The sequence below is a fragment of the Erythrolamprus reginae genome, unplaced genomic scaffold, assembly GCF_031021105.1.
Source record: "Erythrolamprus reginae isolate rEryReg1 unplaced genomic scaffold, rEryReg1.hap1 H_56, whole genome shotgun sequence".
NCBI classification, from domain to species: domain Eukaryota; kingdom Metazoa; phylum Chordata; class Lepidosauria; order Squamata; family Dipsadidae; genus Erythrolamprus; species Erythrolamprus reginae.
Window position 1 is genome coordinate 80,560 of NW_027248513.1, and position 19,026 is coordinate 99,585.

Consider the following 19,026-nt stretch of genomic DNA (forward strand, 5'->3'; position numbering starts at 1 on the left):
TTTAATGGGGCATCTATCATTCTGGAAATTTAGATAAATGGATGGTTAAAAGATTTGCTGCATGTGCTACTTTTTCTTTGCATGTACGACATTCTCTCATTCAGCCTAAATTGCTGTGTAGCACTGATGTCAGCAATAAATGGTTCCAAAAATAAAGAAGAAGAGGCATAGAAATTAGAACATCCAGCAATAAACAATCTGAAACAATTTTGCTATTTATCTTCAACATTAGGACCATTAAAAATTGAAGCAGTGCTGTGATTCAATTTGCTTTTTCTCAGAAATATTGATCCTCATTTTCCACTAAGGAGACCTTTTGGACTGCAGCTCTGCATGGAAAATTAATTTGCATAATGTTTTTCATATATATAAGCTTACTTGCTGAAGGGTGAATCTTTGCCTGATAACATTATGGCCTCCTTTCCTGTCAATTTCTAAGGTATTACGTACATTATAATTGGAACACGACGGCACAAAACATGCAGAGGCTCACAGCATCCCAAGATAAATTAATGGCAGCAGTGATCTTAAAGAACATTTGAAATTGTCCTCACCTTTCATTAGAATGTAAATTGCAGGTTTTTATAATTAAGTGGAGAGAATAAATGTGATGGCAAAAAAGAGCATACCTTTTTAGATAGAGATATTCCACTTATGGAGTTTTTGATGTATCTTGCTGGTTAGCTAAAACGAATGTCTAGGGGAAAAAATGGCCAACCTGCTCTTTAGTGCAGCTCAGTCAAAAAGATGCGCTTTGTGAACCTATTTGGCAGGATTAAAAAATGCCCTTTCCTGGTGTTATTTTCAACAAATGATTTCAGCAGAGTCTGAAAGTATCTGGTACAGAAAGATAGAAACATAGAAACATAGAAGACTGACGGCAGAAAAAGACCTCATGGTCCATCTAGTCTGCCCTTATACTATTTCCTGTATTTTATCTTACAATGGATATATGTTTATCCCAGGCATGTTTAAATTCAGTTACTGTGGATTTACCAACCGCGTCTGCTGGAAGTTTGTTCCAAGGATCTGCTACTCTTTCATTAAAATAATATTTTCTCATGTTGCTTTTGATCTTTCCCCCAACTAACTTCAGATTGTGCCCCCTTGTTCTTGTGTTCACTTTCCTATTAAAAACACTTCCCTCCTGAACCTTATTTAACCCTTTAACATATTTAAATGTTTCGATCATGTCCCCCCTTTTCCTTCTGTCCTCCAGACTATACAGATTGAGTTCATTAAGTCTTTCCTGATACGTTTTATGCTTAAGACCTTCCACCATTCTTGTAGCCCGTCTTTGGACCCGTTCAATTTTGTCAATATCTTTTTGTAGGTGAGATCTCCAGAACTGAACACAGTATTCCAAATGTGGTCTCATCAGCACTCTATATAAGGGGATCACAATCTCCCTCTTCCTGCTTGTTATACCTCTAACTATGCAGCCAAGCATCCTACTTGGTTTTCCTACTGTAGATGTTCTACACATTTGTTTGCAGCAGCAAATGATGTTAGCATGGTATCCACATCCACCAAAGTAAAAAAGAAAAGAAAAAAGATTGAAACTCTTCTTGATTTTTATGTATGTCACACATAATCATATTGTATTGTCATGGATAGTCTCTTGACTTTTTCTTTTTTACCATATTTTGTGGCAATCCCTGGATATTATGTAGTTTATTAAATTATCTATGCCCTCAACAGTCAGGATTCAGGCCCGGCTACAGCACGGAAACTGCTTTGGTCGCATTGATGGATGATCTCTGGCGGGCCCGAGACAGGGGTTTATCCTCTGTCCTGATGCTTCTTGACCTCTCTGTGGCTTTCGATTCCATCGACCATGGTATCCTTCTGCGCCGGCTGGTGGGGTTGGGAGTGGGAGGCATTGTTCTCCAGTGGTTCTCCTCCTACCTCTCCGGTCAGTCACAGTCGGTGTTAGTGGGGGGGGGTCAGAGGTCAACCTCAAGGTTAAACCCTTGTGAGGTGCCTCAGGGGTCGGTCCTCTTCCCCCTGCTATTCAATACCTACATAAAACCGCTGAGTGAGATCATTCAGAGGCATGGGGTGAGGTATCATCAGTACGCAGATGATACCCAGTTGTACATCTCCACCCCATGTCCAGTCAACAAAGCAGTGGATATGATGTGCCAGTGCCTGGAGGCTGTTCGGGTCTTGATGGGTGTCAACAGACTCAAACTCAACCAGGATAAGACGGAGTGGCTGTGGGTTCTGCCTCCCAAGGACAATCCCACCTGTCCATCCATAACCCTGGGGTGGGAATTATTGGCCCCCTCAGAGAGGATCTGCAACTTGGGCATTCTACTTGATCCACAGCTCACATTAGAGAACCATCTTTCAGCTGTGGCGAGGGGGACGTTTGCCCAGGTTCACCTGGTGCACCAGTTGCGACCCTATCTGGACCGGAACTCACTCCTCACAGTCACTCATGCCCTCATCACCTCGAGATTTGACTACTGTAATGCTCTCTACATGGGGCTACCTTTGAAAAGTGTTCAGAAACTTCAGATCATGCAGAATGCAGCTGCGAGAGCAGTCATGGGCTTCCCAAGGTATGCCCATGTTACACCAACACTCCGCAGTCTGCATTGGTTGCCGATCAATTTCCGGTCACAATTCAAAGTGTTGGTTATGACCTTCATGGCATCGGACCAGAATATCTCCGGGACCACCTTCTGCCGCACAAATCTGTAATATTAATCTGCAAACTCCATGAATTAAGGTCTGATTGGAATTGAAAAAATTCTGCACATGTCTGTCTATAATATATGTCTATTGTGCACATTTTTACCTATCAATTTGCATATTACAGTGTACATCTTATGTGATTTATGTGAATTGTAAACACACACACACACACACAAAGAGACATATTGATATCTTAGAGTACATGTGTGTTTGCATGTCACTTTTAAATTATTATTTAAAGAAAGTTACAGAAGTGCATATTTAACCTAAAGTTAACATTCTTCTAATGCATGGGTATGCAAAGTTGGCTCTTCTATGACTTGTGGACTTCAACTCCCAGAAAAGAGAGGCCAGGCGAAATATCGCCTGGACGAAAATTGCCGATGGCGGGAACCAACTCAGCTCCCCCATCAGCTGAGGGGCGTTCCCCGCGATAGCGCGGGAACGCCCCTGAGCAAGCAGCGGCCGCTCAGGCATTCTGGGAAAGCTGAAGGGCGGGGCATGTGCCCTTTATCAGAGCTTGCTTGCCCCCCCCTGGCTTCCCTTGCCGACGAGCTCGCCACAAAGTGGACCAGCGAGCCTTTTCTTCTCGATGCAGCTAGGAAGAAGCCGAAGACGGTGCCTTTTCGGAGCCCCTGGGATCGCTAACGATCGCCAGGGGCAGCTCAGGTTTGCTTTGCTGGGGGAGAGGGGGAAGGTGGCCGGATGGCTTGCGGGGGCCGACGGCTCCGGGGGCCCCCCACCCTGTGTAAGTGGCAGCGGGGCGCGCAGGTACTTTGCCGGCTTGGATCCTGGTGTCTGACGGCCCGGCTGACGACGGTCTCGGAGCTTTCCGGTGCCGGGCGGCCAGGATGAGCGCTGGGGAGAGAGCGGCAGCAGCAGGGAGGCTTCTCCCACGTGGTTTGTCAAGTTCGGAGGTTTTCGGGCGGGCCGCACACAGGGCGACGCCGGGGTGTGTGCCTCATGGTGAGCCTCTCGCAGACACACCGTCCCCGGCGTGGCACGTCGCGCCTGGCTTTGCTTTTGTGGGGGGGGGGCAAGGCCTGAATCGAGCATGCCGCCCCCTCCCCCCCTCCCTTCACTTGATGCGTCTCAATTGGACGCTGTTCCGCGCGAGTGGTGGGTGGCTTCCAGTTCATTCCGGTTCAGTGGACCGGTAGTGGCCATGGTGTTGAGTGAAAGGAGAGATTGGCGCTCCCCTTGGTAGGGATGGAAGAGGCCCTTGTGGTCTTTACAACACGCATATGGTTAAGGCTCTGCCACTTACTTCGTGGCATCTAACCAGTGTCCATCATTGTTATCAGCAATGCTGTTATCTTTATCCTATCTTTATCCACACCCAAAAGAAAAAAGAATCATCTAAAACAAACATTGTTTGTTTATATTACATTGCATTTGATGTATTGCCCATCTCATTGGGGCAACTCTGGGCAAGTCATGATTTCTCTTCAGTCTATTTACTTCATCAGGGAGATTATTTGATGAGGTATGGAATAAACTATCATTTGTTTGGTGCTATTTTAGATGGTCAGTCATAACAAATAGGCCATAAAATTATTATTGCTAAAAATGAATGTTAAAATGATTTAATTTATTTAAACTGTATACTTGAAGGGGTTTAGCATAAATTGATTGGTAAAAAGATTTATTTATTATGTCAGTATAGTGAAATTGATTGAACTTGAATTGAATTATTAAAATGAATTAATGGATTTAAGTCAAGAGACTTGAATTGATCGAACTTAAAATGAATGAATTCAAATGATCTAATTTAATTTAAGCTAGTATACTTGAATAAATTGATCCTAAGAGGAATGAATTAAATGAGCTAAGTTATTGAAACGATTGTATGCGAACTGGTTGAACATAAAGTGATTTGGAAAATGATTTAGGTTATTAAGTCAGTATATGGGAATGGATTGTGCTTAATGAATTATCAGAATGGTTTAATTTATTAAGTTACTATATTTGAATTGAGTGAGCTTAAAATGAATTAATTTGAAATTAAACTGATTTACTGGGGGTCACAACACATGGGTTGTGATATTACAGCGGGGGGGCAAACTCCCCCCCCCCTCTGCCCGCCCCACCAATTCCACAGGGCAATGGGAGCATCCCCTTAAGGCAATTTTGAGCGTACACAAATTTGGAGAAATAAGGCTCCTGCACGCCAGTTAAATATTGGGGTAGGCCAAACAAGCCACTAGGTTATGAGCATTGGTTAGAACGAGACATATAATTGAACCATAATGTGGTGGACATAGAAATGGTATGGGGATTAAAGATTTCATATTTGAAATGCTTTTCAGCAGCCTGGTCTCACTACCATTTGATAACAGTTCTTTCATACCCAGTGGATGATGGCGCCCTCCTAGGGCATTCTCTCACAAGAGAGACATTAACAATCAGGGATAGTAGCCACGAAACCAGGTTAGGTGGTGTTTGAGCAACTGGATCTATGGAAAGACTCCTTTGTCAGGAGAATGTCTTGTAGTGATCAAAAGACTGTAACATTACTATAGACCTTGCCCCCCCCTTTTTGTCATCATAGCTTCAGGGGACTTAGCTGGCTTCTGACAGCAACTTGGCAGTTAAAACCTTGGCTTCTGCTCATAAGCGGGTTTAGAAGAAACATTACAACAAATGATGAGGGTTTTCTGCTACTTGGGAGGCTGTTAACCTTTATTACACTTTTATCAAACATTATAAATCTCTGCACTTCATTTGGAACAGCGCTGCTGAATATAAAGGATTGGTTTCTTCCTATGTAAGGATCTCCGACCGAGAGCACTGTGCAGAAATATATCTTGTCCTTTCTTTGAAGCACTGTGGAATAGGGACCTAAGAAGCTTTTTGGCAGACAGGTCTGGCATATGTTTCTTTACCACATTGAAAATAGCAATTAGGTTATTGGGCGGTAAGTAAACATAGCCTCATGCTGCTCCCTTACCCTCATTTTAAAATAAATAAATAAATAATTGCTCTCACGCTTTAAGAAGGGTGACAGTGTTAATATAAACTGTTATGGCAGGTGAAACATAGTGAGCTATGTTCTACACCTTACATAGGAAAATTTGTTTATTAAAGCTTTTGTTGAAAATATATGCACGTTATCAGGCCGGAGGTTTACTTTTGTATGTTTTCCTCTTCACTTTCAAGTTGGCTTAATGGCAATCCTCCTGGTCAAATATGCCCTGAGGAATTATCTTTGTTAATTTTATGGCCATGCTTAACTAGTGATGTACTGCACTAAAGGAATACTTGGTAACAGGGTTTTATGTGCTTGCTCCTGGGTATTTTATTATTGTTATTATTATTATTATTATTATCATGATGTGCCGGATCCTGGAGCAGTTGCGCATGGAAGTCATTATGTCTCCCTGAATGGTGCTACTAATATTCTGAATTTTGCCACATTTTCAAATGTGAAGTTATTGTACTGTAGGCTACAACAGTACGGGTGCAGTTGGTAGCAAGCCCCCCTTTTCTGTACAAGCAAAACTGAAATATACTATTAATACCATAACTACAGCCTGCAGATCCCCATGTCATTACCATGATGAAGGTTGGAAATCTCCCAAATTCTGGCTAATCCTCTCATGAGTAAGACAAGGATTGTGGGGGCAATAGCCTGGCTCTGTTTAAAAGCACTATTGCTAACATGTGGTAAGCCGCCATGAGTCTAAGGAGAAGGGCGGCATAAAATCGAATAAATAAATAAATAAATTAGCCCCTTTAGTTTTGTTTTTGTTTTTTGTTTCCATAAGAAATGGTATAGTCACTTACCGGAATGGGGGGCTTGCAAGAACGCTAAGCATTGAGGTCATCTGAATCAAACTCACGCTTGAGTTGATTTTAAGCTTAATATAAGTATTAAGCATTATATTAATTGTTTTTAATGAATAATTCAGAAAATGTTATTATCATAAACAATATTGAAGTCGTGGTGCCAGGATGGTACCATTAATATTATGGTTATATTGATTAAGTCATGTTGGTAAAGCTAATCCATGCGCTAACGGTAAAGAAAGCATTGGCATGGGCCTTTGCTTATCTTCATAAATTTCTTGCAATTATTTTACTCCCTGGGTTAGCAAGCAAGGCCACGAAACATATTGGCTAATCCCCCTGGCATTTTAATGCTGGAGGAAGAGTATTATGATTTCCTGAGAGGAATACAGGAACATGGGACTGCGACTATGGTGTACAGCTGGCCCATCATTGGAGTGAAGCGAGCCAGCAACAGGAGGCCCAGTCTGTTAACAGGGAGTATGTGTGCATGGGCAGGCGGTTGGCAGCCACATGGCATAGGCTGGGGCGCAGTGTACGCAGAATTGGGGGACGGCGCCATCGCTCAAGCAAAGGAATGCAGGTTGGACCACATGGTTACATGACATCATGTAGGGGCAACAGGGGGGCTTAGCTCTCCTAACAAAAGACCTCGGTGTCAAACTATTTGAGGATAGGAGGAATGACCAAGAGATGGTCCAAGGAAAGGACTCAGATTGGGGAGAAATTAGTAAGCCGCTATACATTGCCCAGTTTCAGGGGCAATGGGCATTGGATGAGACCCAGATCCTCACCCAACGAGGCGAGGCTGTTTCACATGACAGCCATAAAAATGGCCTTTGGGACATGGTGGGTCTGCAAGGTGCTGTCATGATCTCATAGTAGTGGATCATGCAAGGTTCCCTGGGCCAGCAAACTGATGTTAAATAGCGGTTGCGGCAGCCGCGTTGGTTACGCACAGTGGCTGACCAGTAACGCAGATGGTGGATTGATCACTGGCCGGGTATATCAAACAAGGATATATGCTGAGGTATGATGGACTCAGTACAAGTAAAGCGATGAAGCCAGTGAAGGGTGCCTTTTTTTTAATCATAAGACGGGCCTCCACTGAATAAATAACAGTTAGGGGCCGTTACAGGAGGATCGGCAAGATATCGGGTGGTATTCCCTCAACAATACTGAATGCAGGTTTCAACAAGTTCTCAGCAAAGTAATGAATCCGGTGGCAGATGGAAGTCAGTGGCTTTCATGAAGTAGATTCAGAGCACCTGAATACAAGCGCTTTTGGGATCGGGTGGCTAACACTGTCTTTGTATCCTTATCATTTCTCTAGGTCCTGGCCCTGCTCCACTTTGTTACGTGCGAAGTGCGAAGGAGCTGCCCTTCCGTTGCCCACAGTAGTGAACTGCAGCCACAGCGTGGCTTGGTGGCTGAACGTTGAGCTGCAACATTATCTTCAGGAATGTGGAGGTTGCTGAGTCGCTGGGGCTTCAGCGGAAAGGCTTGAGCTCGGAGGTCTTCATTTGAGACGGGTCTCTTCCGTTGTGAAAAATCGGGAGCAGTGAGGGCCGGACCCAGATTGTTGGTGTTGCACACGGGTGGCAACGACCTGATGATGGTGAAGGACTTGGCTCAGTGGCGTCAAGTCATGGCAGTCCCCCGGGGCTTCCAGAGCGTGTGGAACAGTTTGTTGGTGTTGCACATGGGTGGCAACGACCTGGTGATGGTGAAGGACTTGGCTCAGTGGCATCAAGTCATGGCAGTCCCCCAGGGCTCGCAGAGCAGATGGAACAGATTGCTGGTGTTGCACACGGATGGCAACGACCTGGTAGTGGTGAAGGACTTGGCCCAGTGGCGTCAAGTTGTGGCAGTCCCCCGGGGCTTGCAGAGCATATGGAAAAGATTGTTGGTCTTGCACACGGGTGGCAACGACCTGGTGTCAGTGATGGACTTGGCACAGTGATGTCATGTCATGGTGAACCACCGGTCGTACGGGGCCTACGGCCATGGTGTGTGGTTCTGGTGTGTGGTTCTGATACCCCCACATGGAGGGGATGCGGAGTCGCCATCACACCAACAGCTGTTGACGGGACCAGGTTATGGGTTAACATGGCAGGGGGAGGCAAAGTGATCTGACACATGGGCATGTGTTTTTTTTAAAAAAACCCTAGCTTTCACTGGGTCAATTTAGGAAGATGTCAGGAGTGGCAATTTTTACACAGACCTGCAGTGGTGCCTGCGTGAGCTGGGGCAGGCTTAGGCGGGGAGCAGGGGGCCAAGATAGAGATCTGACCCCCTGCTGTGGCAGAAACGGGGCGGAAAGGGTATCAGTAGCAACTGTGTGTTCTCCTTTGGGCATCTTTTGTAAGATGATTGGCACCCCCATTGCACAACTCAAGCATCCTCCACGGACAGAGAGGTGTGAAGGGGGTGCCCTTGGGGTTCACCTACGTCATTTCCGGTTCCGGGTCATGCAAGGTGAGCCCTCCCACATGCTGGGCGTGGCTTTCGGGTCGGGAGTAGGCGGGACATGCCTCCCCCTGACCAGGCTTGGAGTAACGCCCATTTAAGTTGCCCAAGTATGTTGTGTTCAGGAAACTCCGCCCCATTTAGTGACCCCTGCAGGTCTTTCTGTTAATATTTAATAAAGTGACCCATTTTACCCAGCTTGGTGTTCGAGTGTTCATTTCCCGTCCAAGGCAATTCCTGAGACAATCATGCTAGCTTAGGAATTCTGGGAGTTGAAGTCCACATGTCATAGAAGAACCCATTTTGCCTACCCATTGTCTAATGAATTCATTTGCAAATGTGGGTCAGCTGCGGGAATTTTCTGACAAGCCATGGTTATAAGTTATTTTGGACAGGACCACGATGTCATGATGGAAATCATGAAATTATGAAGAATCTCTAAAAGAAGAGAAACAGTTTGGAACCAACTTAAGTTGTCAACATTGAAACTCCTGTTTGAAATCCTGCGTATGAATATTTACCTCTCATAACACAGAATTGCATAATTCAAGTGACAGGAAGATTAAGCCAGCCGCCAACCTTTTGTGCACCAGGGACCAGTTCCATGGAGAGAGGTATTTCCATGAACTGGAGAAGGCATGGTTTAACATGCTGCCTGCATCCCATGGATAGGCCTTTGCTTGTTTGCGTGCCCTGTTTTCTGGCATATCACAGCCCAATGCTGGTCCAATGCTGGACCAAGATTGGGAGCCCTGCATTAAGCTATTGCCTCTGATGTTTTTCTGTTTTACTTCTCTCTGTTTTTCCCAACCATGCTTTTTTCCTTCAATGGTGGTTCAGATGCAAAACTAAATATATTCACCATGAACACACTATGTAGGAATGTAACCTACAGGCATGTATGTCTTTCAGGATAACACATCTCTTTTCCACCTCCACCACCTCCTCTTTCTCCTCATTCCATTATCAGCAATCCCAGCATGACTATAAAAAATATTAGGACTCTGCAAAAGTGCCTTTCTTCGATGTCAAGGTATAATTTTAGTCTGAGCAGCCATCAGAATTTAATTTAAGGAAGAAGAAAAGGAAGGAAGGCAGGAAGGAAGGAAGGAAGGAAGGAAGGAAGGAAGGAAGGAAGGAAGGATATGGAAATCTCAATGTCATCTCCTCAAAACTGAAAAAAAAGATGCTTAATCCTTGATCATAAAAAAACTGGTGAATCAAATAAGTGCGCAATAAAATGGTTATTATCAGATCTGGATATAGCATGGTGATAATGAGGAATTCTGAAAAATTATTTTATAAGGGAGTACGGTTCTGCTCAATTGTATCTGATTCCTGGAGATTGCCTAGAGAGGTCTCTGCAGTTTTCTTGGCAAGGTTTTTTTTCAGAAAAGGTTTGCCATTGTCTCCTTTGTAACATGATAGACAATAACTAACCCAAGGTCACCCAGCTGGCCCAAGATAAGACTAGAACTCATAGTCTCCTGGTTTTCTTACCTGATACCATACACCAAACTGGCTCTCATTTTAATAAGCTTAGAAGTTTTGGTACAATATAAACATTTGAGATTTCTTCCTAAGTATTGTACTGTTACTACAAATGTATAATTTGTAGGCACGGTATAAATGTACACCAGAATAACTAGACACAAGAACAGTTTTTTCCCCAAACGCTAGCACTTTAATAAACAAATAATTCCTTCAACACCGTCAAACTATTTTCCAAATCTGCACCATTAATCTTTTCATCGTTCCCATCACCCATCTCCTCCCACAAATGACTGTATGACTGTAACTTTGTTGCTTGTATCCTTACAATTTATATTGACTGGTTCCTAATATGATTTGATTGCTTATTTGTACCCAAACTATCATTAAATGTTGTACTTGAAGAACTTATCTTTTCTTTTATGTACACTAAGAGTGTATGCATCAAGACAAATTCCATATGTGTCCAATCACACTTGACCAATAAAAATTTCTATTCTATTCTATAGTAGAATATCAGCCTAGAGTTTAATCAATGCTTACAATAACTCAAGTTGTTTTTCCCTGCACACGAAACAGTACCTTCGACTTGAATCTTCTGTGCAATGTTCAGTAGCCATAGCAATAAGACCAAGAGAAAGGTGGCAATCCTGTTTAGCTCCCTGATGTAATTAAATTGGTTTCAAAATGCCTGACTTCCTGCAAATTCTAGCTGCTAATCTGGTGTATAACTGCACACGTTCAAGCTCTTGGGGTCTAAATTTAATTTCAGAGATACTTCTATAGAATCTAATACCGGGAAAGAATGAAATAGCGCTTCATGCTGACACTATTACTTGGAAAATCTACTATCTTTATTATTTTTTAAATGTGGCATGCATTTAAGAGGCAAGCCTACACAATCAAATCACATCTTGTACACACTATTCTTATGGTGTCTAATTGATTGTTGATTACTTTATGTGCATTGGTCATGGCATTGAATTTAGACAGGAATATGTATCTATATAATTACATTCATCTACTACAGTGTTGGTGAAGCGTTTTTGGCTCGCGTGCCAAAAGCGAGTATACTTACGCACTTGAGCGTGAGAGTGTACCCACACCCATGCTCTTCCATGCTTCTCCTTCATGCATTCATACAACCACCATCTCGTGCTGCCCCCTACGTACGCACACAAGCCTCCAAATTCTTGAAGCCTGGGGACGGTAAAATGGCCCAACCGGAAGTTCAGAAATGAACTTCCACTTAGCCCATTTGGCCATCTCTTTTGCCATCCCCAGGCTTTAGGAGGCTTTCCTGAAGACTGTGGATAGTAAAAACAGCTGAAAAGAAGGATAATAATAATAATAATAATAATAATAATAATAATAATAATAATAATAATAATAATTAGAAGAAGAAGAAGAAGAAGAAGAAGAAGAAGAAGAAGAAGAAGAAGAAGAAGAAGAAGAAGAAGAAGCAAACTAAGGACCAGTACAGAAAAACTGTAACTCAATGTTGTATGAACAGGTGGTGGAACAAAGCATTGCATGGGCAGTTCTTGGAGAAGATTGAAGGCAAAGTAGATAAAGAAAAGACCTGGTCATGGCTTACAAGTGGAACACTCAAAAAGGAAACAGAAGGACTAATACTGGCGGCACAAGAACAGGCCATTAGAACAAATGCTGTCAAAGCCAGAATTGAAAAGTCAACAGACAATCCAAAGTGCAGACTCTGTAAAGAAACAGATGAAACAATCGATCACATACTCAGCTGCTGCAAAAAGATTGCACAGACTGACTACAAGCATAGACACGATGCTGATCCACTGGAACTTGTGCCGGAACTACCATTTACCAGTGGCAAAGAACTGGTGGGATCATAAGCCCGAAAAAGTGGTCAAAGATGAGCAAGCAAAACTACTGTGGGACTTACGACTTCAGACTGACCGAATTCTGAAGCATAATTCTGAACCAGACATTGTGATCGTGGAGAAAAAGAAAGTATGGATCATCGACATCGCAATCCCAGGAGACAGCAGAATTGAGAAAAAGCAGCTAGAGAAATTAGTGAAATACGAAGATCTAAAAATCGAGCTGCAACGACTCTGGCATAAGCCCATGAAAGTGGTCCCAGTGGTACTTGGCATGCTGGGCACAGTACCAAAGGATCTCAGCGGTCATTTGAAAACCATTGGAATTGACAAAATCTCCATTTGTCAATTGCAAAAGGCCGCTTTACTGGGATCGGCAAACATAATTCGCTGCTACATCACGCAGTCCTAGGTGCTTGGGAAGCGCCCGACTGGTGATGAAATATGAAATCCAGCATAGTGATCTTGTTTGCTGTGTTGTACTGACATAATAATAATAATAATAATAATAATAATAATAATAATAATAATAGTAATAGTAATAGTAGTAGTAGTAGTAATAGTAGTAGTAGTAGTAGTAATAATAATAATAATAATAATAATAATAATAATAATAATAATAATAATATTTGTATGCCACCCCTCTCCGGAGACTCGGAGCGGCTCACAACAACAAAACAGTACAAATCCAATAATTAAAACAATTTAAATCAGCTGGACTGCACACACATGCATACTTGAGCTGACATAAGGCAATGCCTCATGTGCCCTCAGATATGGCTTTGTGTACCATTTGTGCCACATGTACCATAAGTTCACCATCACTGATCTATTACCACCCCACAAGAAACAGGTTTTTCAAAATTTGTTGCAAAGTTTTTCAATTTGCTTTAGTCCAAAAGTCTGTTATTACACTCAGACACCAAGGTCTCAATGTTTGAGGTTTAGTTTATTTCAAAACTTTGTCATCACTAGAGATATATACTTTTTTAATGGATCTTGCATCTGGAGAGACACATCTGTGATAATAAGTAGACTGTTTAGAATAGCTGCTTAGTTTGATCTCTACTTGATATTCCGTATGCACTTTCAGTGGCTGTTGGGTTACCTGGTAATATAATTGGCAGTATATATTTAATCTTGCTGTTCAGGAAAACTGAATTACGAAGGGTCACTTCTTTCCAGACGTCTTCCAAATAATCTTATGTCATCTTCCCCAAAGAATAGTTTTAAATCTTCTTAATGTCCAAAGCATCCGGAGATGTATTTGTGAGCCATAATTTTTTCTGGCAAATGGATATGAAATTTGAAATATATGTGTCTTCATCTTTTTCATGTCTTAGACTATAATATAGTCTTTTTAAAAACCCTTGCTTCTTCAGAGAATTCCATTTGCTTAGATGACATTTTGCAAATACTGTAGCTGCCTCCAAATCATTGATTCCTTTCAAGTCCCACCCTGAAAATGAGGGAGATCAGGAGTTCATAAATGCAATATATAAATACCTCCCAGAGACCAATAAGATCACACAGAGTTAGCCTCCTCCGAGTTCCGTCAACTACGCAACCCAAGCTGGCAGGACTGTGGGGGAGGGTCTTCTCTGTAGCAACCTGGGCTCTATGGAACCAACTCCCCCCCTATTGCTCCCACCCTACTGGAAGGACATAAAGGCCTGGCTGTGCCGGCAAGCCTGGGGACCATGAAACTGATATCTGTCATGGCCAATTATATTGTATGTTATGTATGTGTACTGCCTTAATTGAAACTGAATCCAGTTATGGGGCTTTTTTGGGTTTACAGCTTTAGATTTTCCATATTTGAGTTCTTTTTTTAATTGTATTTGTATTCTCATATTGTTGTAAGCTGCCCTGAGACCTTCAGGATTGGGCGGCATAGAAGTCGATTTACATGAATGAATGAATGAATGAATGAATGAATGAATGAATGAGTGAGTGAGTGAGTGAGTGAGTGGCTGGATGGATGGATGGATGGATGGATAGACAGACAGACAGACAGACAGATAGAATAAATAAAATAAAAAATAAAATAAAATAAAATAAAATAAAATAAAATAAAATAAATAAAATAATAAACAAAATCAATCAATCAATAATAATAATGTTGAATTGGCCACACCCACTCAATAACATAATTCCACCAAGCCATGCTCACCAAATAGTAATCAAAATACGTTCCTAACTGGCTTTGATCCAGAAATATATTTATAAAGCAGTGCTAACCTCATTTTGCTATTATAGCTCCCAATAGTACTATTCAATTCAGAGGATGCTGAAGTCTGTACAAGGCAGCCAGTCCTGCAATAACTGAAGTATGGAACTTGAAATGTACAAGAACATTTGAGGGCCCATAATGTGTAAGAGTCCACTTTGGATATGAAGCAGAAAATTGCATCTAGAGATCACTTTTAAGGTGAGTGGAAGAATAACAAAGGGAAACATTATCCCTTTGCTCTGTCCAAAAATGGTTGCTGGCCAGATAGCAATAGCACTTAGACTTATATACTGCTTCATGGTGCTTTATAGTTCTCTCTAAGCGGTTTACAGAGTCAGCATATTGCCCCTAACAATCTGAGCCCACATTTTACCAATCTCGGAAGGATGGAAGGTTGAGTCAACCTTGAGCCTGGTGAGATTCAATCTGCCAAACTGCTGTCAGCATAAGTAGCCTGCAATATTGCATTCTAACCAATGCACCACTATTGCTCAGATCTAGTGAGGGGGCGACTGGGCAGTGCATGTGCTGTCCCCAGAGACAGAGATAGTTGGACTATATATTAGGCATGTTTCTTTAAGATATTGCATTAGGGGAAATGTAGTGAAATTGCACTCTGGGTAATGTAGTTTACATGTGACCACATTTGTGTATTCCTATTGGCTCTGACTCGGGATGAGGGGTAATTGGAGAGAACATTCCAGAGGGTCTTTGTCTTCACTCACTAAGCCAGCCAGCATGTAGATGCTACACCTAGAGCCTGGGTCAATTCAACCTCTTTTTACCTTCACAATGGGAAAGATTATACTACAGAAGAATCACATCATAACTGTGAGTTATTGTGAGAATGCCTGTAATAAAATTATCTGTGATACTTTATTGTGCTGAGTTATCTGACTGGGAAAAGTCGATCTTATACCAGAACAGTGCAGCTAAACCATAAACTAAAAAAATGGACCAACTTTTAGATGCAAAGTACTGCAACAATATATTCTGAGAACTTCAAAGAACATCTCAGAAAAGTGCTACATTCATACCTTACTCATGTCAGGTCACTCTTTAACTAGGCCCTACTGGTCAGATTAGTGCATTCATTATTAACATTATAGCTTCACAACCAAGCTAGTCTTAAACCAGTGAAATGAAAAGCAAAGGGCAAAACAAAAAATATTGTAAGTATCTTGCCATCATAAACTGTATAAAAACTCTGAGTTCTATTTTACAAGCAAATGGAGGTTTGATCTTGGTGCTCCACTGAAATTGGCATGAGGCCAGTTTCCTAATTTACTGCTCTCTCAGAGTATACAGTAATTATTTGTTAGTAATAAAAACTCACAGATTCAAAATTCAAAAGTATTATGAAGGCATTTCTGGGAACAAACATTTCTATAATTTTAAGATCATCATTCTTTCATGACTGTATCTAAAATCAATATTATTTGCCTCATTATTAAGTGGGACTAAAAAAACTAAAATAACAAATTAATACTCGGTTACATATTTGAATGCCAAGTTTTCATTGGCAATTTATCACTGCGGATATGAATTTGAAAGCTCAACATAATTCTTAAAGAACAGTCTTATTTATGAAGGTAAATTATTCTGCAGCTTTGCTAAGTATAACAATATGGCATTATTCTGGAAGTGGTGGTGAGAATCCTTATTCTGTTAGGAAGATCCATAACAAAGAGGAAATAATGTGAATTTCAGGCAATAACAATCAGAAAACAGTCCAGAAAGGGGTTTTTTTTCTTCTTCAAGATATATCAAAGAGTCAATCCTATATTATTTTCTCTTACAATGTCATCATGTAACCAGTGCAGAGTCTGTCCTTGAACACACATAAGTATAACACTTGGATAAAAATAGTCTTAATAATCTTAATAAATAATAATCTTCAGATATAGCCAGAAACCAACAATGTAAAGAAGAAAATAAGTAGCAAACACTGCACAATTATATTTAATATAAAGAAAGTAACAAACAATGGAAGGAATTTCATCACTCAAGGATGATATGACTTATGAGGGAATAACTTCAGCAATACAATGTTTGTATCTATGTAGGGATAAATAGATACACATACATTCAGAATTTATATTTTTTAAGAAGTTAGAAGTTAGCAGAAGTTAGCAATAGAGGCAGCTGCCATATTCTTATGGAAGGCTAAATTAACTCCTTCATTTACACCATGCTAATTCTACAGGCATGGGGGAACTAAGATACCCCCAGGCTTATATAGTTTACGCATGGTATGATTGTGTTGTATGGTTTTAATATTGGGTTTTTTAGATGTTTTTAATATTAGATTTGTTATACAGTACTGTTATTATTTTGTTGTGAGCCGCTCCGAGTCTACGGAGAGGGGCGGCATACAAATCTAATAAATTATTATTATTAATTAATTAATTAATTACTATAGTGTAAGTCAAAGCTCATCCAGCCCATGCAAAATTAGAGAGGGGGGAAGAGATTAATGGGAAGATGATGGAATGAAGAGAGGGATTTTACTACAGACTTTAAAGATTGATAAAAGAGAATGTTTGTAAATGAAGAATCCTTGATGCTCTCTGAGCTGAGAGGTTTTCTTGCAGACATTGCATTACCAAATTAGATAACATCATCAGTGTATTGATGATGTTACTTAATTTAATAATGAAAACACCTGTAAACCACCACCCCCAAGCTAACAGAACACCAAGGACCCCACTTGACAGGCTCGAGATTCCCCCATGTCTGCTAGTGCTTAAAGACCAAGTATGAACTTTCTTAGTAATCTTCCTGTTTACTGAAGTTTCTCTAGGGGATAAAAGGGATTTTCTTTATTTGCAGATAGGTAAAAGGCTGGTTTATTATTAGGTAATATTCTTAACAATTATATTCTTTAAAAATGGCATATTTCTTCTACAGTTGCCTTTTGAGATGAATTATTACTTTCCCATTTAAAAATATTTTTTTTGTTCAGCTTTTAATTATTTTGTGACAAATAATAAAATCTTGACTATTCGAACAATAACCCTTTCCTAAAGTAAAGCAGTTCCAGACTTTTTATTTTTGCTCCTTCCCTTTTTACCTCCTTTTTTTAATGACCCAGCCATTTTTTTTTTAAAAGAGCCAAACTGATTTTTGGAATGAGTGTGAGTAATGAAAGAAAGACTCCTTGGTGTTGTGGTTGGCTCTGGCCCAGCTCCTGCCCCAAGGAATGTGGAGGTGGATGCAGGGGAAACATCAACATGTCATAGGCCTATTTTATTGCCGACAGAGGCAGGTAGTGCAGTTTCCTCGGACGAAAAAGAAGGTGGGGGTGACTTGGAAGAGGGGGGCTTGGCACACAGCCCAGGAAGCCAATCTTCATTATCTTCGGTTGATTCAGATGAGGAAGTATTAGACCCACACATGCGCAGAATTATGCATAGAAGAGACCAATTGCAGAAATATTACAGGAGATAAGAGAGGCCACCTGTGTTTGGGTGGGGCTCCAGTAATTAGAGCTGCTGATATAAATAGCAGCGTGTTGGTTTGGCCGTTGTGGAAGATTATCTGATCGTTGTTCTTCAGGATTTGCTTTACTGTTTCCAGACTTTGTTGATTTTTCATGACTTTGAAATCAAAGTAGAGCAAAGTGTGTGTGTGTTTCACTTCGTGGGAGAAGAAGGGCTGTGACAGTTCTTCACAGCTGCTAGCTAAGTACTTAAAGACTGATTAAGGGGATTGTACAGACTACCAGGTTGTTTGGGGACAAGTTCTCTTTGCAATACAAAAAGGGTGCTTTGTTTCTTTTGAATTTTTGTGATAAAGAACATTGTTTTTGAACCTTCAAGCGTGTGTGTCTGAAATTTGTACCCTTGAATTTTCGGGAGACTCTTACCATAAAGGCAGGCAGAACACTTGGTAGCTCATGGTATTTCTTTTAGAAGGAAAGAAAGTTTAACTGAATCACCTCCATGTGCTCCTTAAAAAAAATTGCACTTGGAGGATATTCCATAAAATAGGGTGTCACAGAAAAGGTAATCTTTCTAGGTACCACTAGATGGCACTATTTCAAGTAAGAGATGAGGGCCACAGCTATCCTATATGATCTATTGAGACATTTAGGTTCCCTCAGGGAGAAGAATTCCTGCAAATAACCTGATTTTTCCAAAAAAAAATTGTCAAGAAAACTGCAGCAACTAGTCTAGGTAGGGACTATGAATCAATCTTGATGTGAAGGCACACCTACTCACCTACAAATATTATTGTTTAAAAAAAAACAAAAACGCTGCTGATCATATTTGCAACTCATATCAAAATAGCAAAGAATCAGTATTTGAGAGCCAGTTTCACAGAATGTGAAGATATGTGATTGTTAAGAATTTAATACTTAACATCCAAAGTTTTTTTTAAAAGTAAGAAATTGACCACACCTTGAAATTAGGGAAATCTAAGGATAAAAAATGGCCCAATTGGGTATGACGGGAGGGGGGTTGTATGCATGTGCATTCCAAT

At 41.0% G+C, this 19,026-nt stretch overlaps 1 non-coding gene across 1 annotated transcript; it reads left to right on the forward strand.

The window, feature by feature from the left end:
- Positions 1-3,871: 3,871 nt before the first annotated feature.
- LOC139155781 (U6atac minor spliceosomal RNA) lies at positions 3,872-3,996 on the forward strand. The gene has a single exon (XR_011557116.1). It is a non-coding gene; the product is annotated as a U6atac minor spliceosomal RNA (small nuclear RNA).
- The last annotated feature ends 15,030 nt before the right edge of the window (positions 3,997-19,026 follow it).